This window comes from Malaya genurostris, chromosome 3, assembly GCF_030247185.1.
Source record: "Malaya genurostris strain Urasoe2022 chromosome 3, Malgen_1.1, whole genome shotgun sequence".
In the NCBI taxonomy this organism is placed as follows: Eukaryota; Metazoa; Arthropoda; class Insecta; order Diptera; family Culicidae; genus Malaya; species Malaya genurostris.
In genome coordinates, this window is record NC_080572.1 from 142411466 (window position 1) to 142418412 (window position 6947).

At 43.6% G+C, this 6947-nt stretch overlaps 1 protein-coding gene across 3 annotated transcripts in view; it reads right to left on the reverse strand.

Annotated features, from left to right (window-relative positions):
• The window catches only part of LOC131435451 (IDLSRF-like peptide), a 303940-nt gene that overhangs the window by 248089 nt on the left and 48904 nt on the right, over window positions 1-6947 (reverse strand). The window lies entirely within an intron of this gene.

Here is a 6947-nt window from a genome sequence, read left to right on the forward strand (position 1 = left end):
TGACCGATCGTGTAGCGAATGGCTAGATGGTCGCTATGGGTGTAGCCATTATCAACTCTCCAATTAAGATTGCCGGCTAGGCTGGGACTACAGAAAGTCAGGTCGATAAACGACTCGACTCCGTTTCGCTGGAAGGTACTTTTCAGTCCATCATTCGCTAACACGACGTCTAACCTCGTGAGGGCCTCCAGTAACGTCTGTCTCTCCTATTGGTATAGCGGCTGCCCCAAGCCGTTGCTCAGGCGTTGAAGTCTCCAGCTATTACCACCGGCTTCCGACCCACCAGGTCTGCGGTCAACCTGTCGACCATCCGGGTGAACTGGTCTATTGACCATCTCGGTGGAGCGTAGCAGCTACAGTAATACACTCCGTTTACCTTCGCTCTGGCTACTCCCTCCGCTTGCGTTTTCACTCCCTCTGCACTGGGTATCGACCAGTCGTCAAGATCGCCACGGTCTTGGATTTGTCCGACACCCAGTTCCCGTTATCTACCGGTGTGTAATAGGGATCCGAGAGAATCGCGACATCAATGCCCCATTCCCCACTGACTGGTACAGCAGTTGCTAGCCAGCTGAACAGTGATTTATATTCAGCTGTGCTACTTGCATGTTGTTTCACTCCCTTAGGTCCGCGCATGACATGGTTTGTAGGAGTAGAATACCGCAACTATCAGCCCTAGCTTCTCTATATATTCCGATCTACCGTATCGTATCCATGCATGGTGTAGTAGCCAGTATGACATAGTTAGGACCTCACTGGCGTTAGTTCTAACGTGCCGAGTCGGCACTCCTGCTGGACCTTTGCACTTTGAGCGGCACACGATCGCTTTAGTGGGACTTGCTTGCGGATACATGCAGCTTTTATAGAGGATTAGCAGAGCCCACTGCCAAACCCCACCACATCCTAGCAAGCCCTACAACTCGCAGTTGCCTGGGGAGGGGTCGTCAAGCCCTTAGACATAGTCCCTGCTGCCCCAAAGCTCCCACCTATCTGGCAGTGGACCACGGTAGTGTAACACTTCATAGTCCAGCGCTCATATAGCTATTCGCCTCTCTGTTTGTACCTGTCCCTCCAAACCGTAGTTAGCAATTCCAACAACCTACATATTTTCAGTTAGCTTTTCCAACAATCTATCCGATTTTTTTTTCTTAGATAAGTCCAACACTTTTTTAGTTCTTCCAACAACCGATTTAGTTCAGTCAACGCCCGCATTTTTTTCCAAAACCCAGCTGTTTCACATATGGTAGTGCCGTCCCCGCTCTGTCGAATGCAATTGGCGTGAGCGTAGTACGCGGTATAGATGATAAGTTACGAACGAAGGCGCAATGCCTATCCGTGCGGGATATGTGCCAGTTCGTACATGGGTAACATGCTGGAAGGCCGCAGCATGAGAGGATCGCATAGTAAACCGGGTTGACCGGTTGCAACTTGGTCACATTTGTATGGAGCAAAAAATTTGTGCGCAGATTTTCCAAAACGGACTTCACGTCGTGAAAGTACGTCGCAAAACTACCAGAACGCACCATATGTCGTTACGTTCGTTTACCATAGTAAGCCGTGACAACGATTTTAATGCCTCTCGGTACGAACCATCACCATGGACACGTATATGGGCAGTCTGCTGTCTATGCCGCATCGATAGGCGTTAACGACTAACACTGTATACATAACTACGGACGCGTAATAATTCTAATTATCATCGATCAGTCAATGCGTATAGATCACTTAATGCTAGCTTGTATAAATCGTACGTCCTTCGAATGCAATCTAATCTAAAACGTAACCCACGTAGTTTCTGGCGGTTTGTGAACTCTAAAAGGAAATGCTCATCCATTCCGGCAAATGTTTTTCTTCATAGTGAGGTTACATCGTCAGTTTCAGAATCCTGCGAGTTGCAAAACACTTCGCAGGTGTTTACTTAGTAAATTTGACGTCTTTAAATGAGGCTGAAGAAGCTACCACCTACGTTCCCGTGGATATGGTGAATTTGAGCACTTTTATCGTTACTCCAGAGATGGTTAAAAAAGCTGCAAAAAAATTGAAATGTTCGTTCGCTCCCGGGCCTGATTACCCGCTGCTATTTTAACTCGTTGTATTACTGCTTTAGCAGGACCGCATAGCATTATTTTCAATCGATCGTTTGAACTAGCAAAATTTCCACTTGTATGGAAACAATCATTCATGTGCCCCGTATTCAAGAATGGAGATCGACGAAATGTGGCAAATTATCGCGGGATAACCAGTCTCTCTGCTTTTTCAAAACTTTTTGAAATTATCACCAGCGAGGCTATCATGGATTGTGCAAAGAACTACATCTCATTCGACCAACATGGGTTTATGCCAGGACGATCAGTAACAACTAATTTAATGACGTTTACGTCAAAGTACATCGCTTGCATGGAGACTAAGGCACAGATGGATGTTATCTATACGGATCTAAAAGCTGCTTTTGACAAAATTGACCATAAAATACTGTTGTGCAAATTGTCTCATCTCGGGTTTTCTGCTTAGCTTGTGTCGTGGTTAAACTCGTATCTTTCTGGTAGGATTTTACGAGTAAAATTGGATAATTGTACGTCATCGCAATTTTCGAATAGTTCTGGAGTTCCACAAGGCAGTAATTTGGGACCATTGATATTCATACTGTTCTTCAATGATGTTTCATTGGCTCTGGGAGATGGTTTCAAACTGATATATGCAGACGACTTAAAATTGTATGCCGCAGTTAGAACTGTGGAGGATTCTCGGCGACTACAGCATCAACTACAACTCTTCGTCAATTGGTGCTGCGTGAATAAACTTTTTATCAACGTTTCAAAGTGTCAGGTGATGACGTTTCATCGTAATATGCATCCTGTTAAATTCGACTACTGTATTGGTGGTTCAGTCCTGACTAGAGTGAACCTGGTGAATGATTTGGGAATACAAATGGATGAAAAATTGACATTCGATTCACATCGATCATTAATAATCACGAAAGCGTTACGTCAATTGGGATTCATTTTTAAAATCGCTAAGGAATTCAAAGATCCACATTGTTTGAAGGCTTTGTACTGTTCACTGGTTCGGCCAATCCTTTAGACCGCGTCAGTTGTTTGGTTTCCTCATCAAATTTCGTGGTGCATGCGAATTGAACGTGTTCAAAAACGCTTCGTTCGTTTGGCACTGCGACACCTGCCGTGGCGAGATCCAGCAAATCTGTCACCCTATCCTGATAGATGTAAACTAATTGGTATCGATACTTTGCAACGTCGCCGAAAAATTCAGCAAGCATTGTTCGTCGCAAAATTGATTAACGGAGAGATTGATGAACCTGAGTTACTTTGTGAAATGAATTTTCGGATACCGAATAGAACAGTGCGAAATGCAACTCTGCTTCAGCACAGATTCCACAGGACTCTTTTCGGATATAATGAACCGATAGCCGCTTGTATTCGAACTGCTCACTTTGCTAGTAAAACTAAACGATGTGCCATTATGTTTTGACAATGTTTTACAATATTTATTTTTTATGTTATTGATTTAGTATGTAGTTAGCCGTTTTAAGATTATTGTAGTTGTTTTCTTCTTGTTTTTGTTCCTGTAACTGCTTTAAAAGATGGTGGTTTTTACGCCCGTATGAGAATGACAAACAAGACTCAATTCAAATGGGCTTTTTCCCACCCAATCTGTCCATTTAGATCCGTTTATCCGATGGACATAAACAGAAATAAATAAATAAATAAATATTTGTAATGTATACGGGAGCGGTTCGCTGCATGTGCATCGCTGTTAGGCGTTAGCCCTAGATACGTTCTCAACCAACCACCAATCTTAAACCACTTGTGCACTTAACAATTGTTACGACATGTACGACCTAGAACTTTACATCACTGGGTCGATGTGATCAACAGATGGAAACTTGGTCAAGTAACCCGGTTGCAAAAACATTTGCACACTATACGTACCACCAGTGGTACGTCAGTAAAACTTTTCGCACTATATCACTATACCGATCGGTTGGTTAAACAGACGGAAGCGTGTTCTGTCGCTCTGTCGAACCGACTCCGGCTAATGCGAAGAGGATTTAGGTGTCTGATGAATGTTATACGGCTACCACGTTATATGCGATAGCTAATGACAGTAGCAGTTGTTATGATTCGTCCTGACCATCATCAACCATGGGCAGTGGTCGAACCGTGGTCGGCCGTCAAAGATGGGAATCTTTTTTCGATTCTTTTGCTTGACATCTAGTACCGCGTAAAATCGGGGGACGGCTAGTGTCTCATAAGAACACGAATGTGCGAATGAAATACGTTGTGGTGAAATTCGATGGCACGGGATTTCGTATCCCAAGCCGTACTTTTTCTCTTGACACGAGAAGGGGAAGGAGGACGGTGATTTGATAGCTACCAAAGAACGGTGTTGAACGAAGGCGGCCTTACCATAGTTCATACCAGATTTAACGGCTTATCACTGACTGACTGATCCGGACGAATTCTGGTTGATCCTACCAGTAATATACGCTTGTCTCAAAGGTTAAGCCATGCATGTCTAAGTACAAACAGATTTAATGTGAAACCTCATAAGGCTCAGTATAACAGCTATAATTTACAAGATCATTTAACTAGTTACTTGGATAACTGTGAAAATCTAGAGCTAATACATGCAAAATGCAGGGACCTCGCGGAACTTGTGCAATTATTAGTCAAACCAATCGTCCTTCGTGACGCTGAAGTTGAAATCTGGATAATTTTGTTGATCGTATGGTCTCGCACCGACGACGGATCTTTCAAATATCTGCCCTATCAAATATTGATGGTAGTATAGAGGGCTACCATGGATGCAACAGGGTTCGATTCCGGAGAGGGAGCCTGAGAAATGGCTACCACATCCAGGGAAGGCAGCAGGCGCGTAAATTACCCAATCCCGGCACGGGGAGGTAGTGACGAGAAATAACAATATAAGACTCTTTTATGACGTCTTATAATTGGAATGAGTTGAGCATAAATCCTTCAACAAGGTTCAAGTGGAGGGCAAGTCTGGTGCCAGCAGCCGCGGTAATTCCAGCTCCACTAGCGTATATTAAAATTGTTGCGGTTAAAACGTTCGAAGTATATTGTTGTCCAACACGGGTGCTACTCCGAATGATGGTAGTAGGTCACTGGATTGTTGCGACTATAGGACTGGGTGTACGATCACACGGGCCGTCTGGTTCATGTGTATTGTTGTGGCGTCTGTTGCCTTTTATCGGGTGCTGGCGTTTCCAACAAGCCCAGCTGCTATTACGTTGAACAAATTAGAGTGCTCTAAGCAGGCTATCCCTATAGCCGAGAATAATATTGCATGGAATAATGGAATATGACCTCGGTCTTAATATTCATTATTTTGTAATCCAGATCAAGAGGTAATGATCAACAAAAGTAGTTGGGGATATTAGTATTACCGCGCGAGAGGTGAAATTTGTCGACCGTCGTAAGACTAACTAAAGCGAAAGCATTTACCATGGATGCTTTCATTAATCAAGAACGAAAGTTAGAGGATCGAAGGCGATTAGATACCGCCCTAGTTCTAACCGTAAACTATGCCAGCTAGCATTTGGGAGACGCTACATTATGGTGCTCTTAGTAGCTTCCGGGAAACCAAAGCTTGGTGTGACCTGATAATACGTCAACTCATCCAGGTTGACTTCTGCTTAATAGGACAATTTGTGTTCAGCAAGGTAAGATTGAGCGATAACAGGTTCGTGATGTCCTTAGATGTTCTGTACACACTGCCCGTCGCTACTACCGATGGATTATTTAGTGAGGTCTTTGAAGGTGAACATTTGCTAGTCCCTCGGGATTACATTTGAATCGTTGAAGTTGAACGAACTTGATGACTTAGAGGAAGTACAAGTCGTAACAAAGTTTCCGTAGGTGAACCTGCGGAAGGATCATTACTGTATTGATTTGTTGTGAACAACTCATACAAAACCATCATGACAATCGACCCGGCCCGCGTCGATGCGAACGTGCGCATACCTCTCTCGTACGCACAAATTGTTTGTGTTGAGAGAACGAAATCACGCTACACGCATTAGTGTTTCTATTTCATTCCTACTCTGAGGCGCGAAATGCGTGCTGGTATACGGTGCTACGATGTACTCTACTCGCTCACTCGGTCTCGCAGATCGACTGTGGAGTGCGGTGTGGTATCATCAATTGTGCAACCGTAAGCCCGTGCGCGTGGATGCCCACAACAACAGTGTTTTGTGCTATTTTATGGTTCTACCGGGGAATCCGGTAAGCTTGTAAAACCCTCGGCTCGTGGATCGATGAAGACCGCAGCTAAATGCGCGTCAGAATGTGAACTGCAGGACACATGAACACCGACAAGTTGAACGCATATCGCACATCGTATAACGTTACGATGTACACATTTTTGAGTGCCTATATTTATCGATTCAACTATACGTGCCCATGCACGTATGCGTAGTGACGTTTTCCTACCATGGTGGTAAAACGTTCAAGCTAGTCAGACATCGATTGTATCGCATTGCGCGATACAGGCTCAGAGCTGCAAATTGTCAGTCATGTCAAATGACCTTGACAGACTGACAAAAGTCATCGTCAACTGTATACTCGATAGTTCTTTCTCATTTTCCTATTCCTATATATTTATTTGATAAAGTTCATTGTTCTTTGTAAAAAGTCATCGGATTTCGAAGTTTATTGGTGTACATGAATTTAATTCAATGTTTATGCTGTTTAATTAATATTTAGTCACATCGTAATCAAGCAGTGACAGGAGAAATGAAGATAATATCAATCGCATAGGCAATCAATGAGCGTCCTGGTGAGTATTATATCAAGAGAATTTAAGTTATGACAGATCGGCTCTCAGACACTCAATATATGATGATTGATAGAGCCTGGTTGGCAGCAGTCCAGTGACATAAACTTTCCAATCTTCGTCGTGCAAAGTTG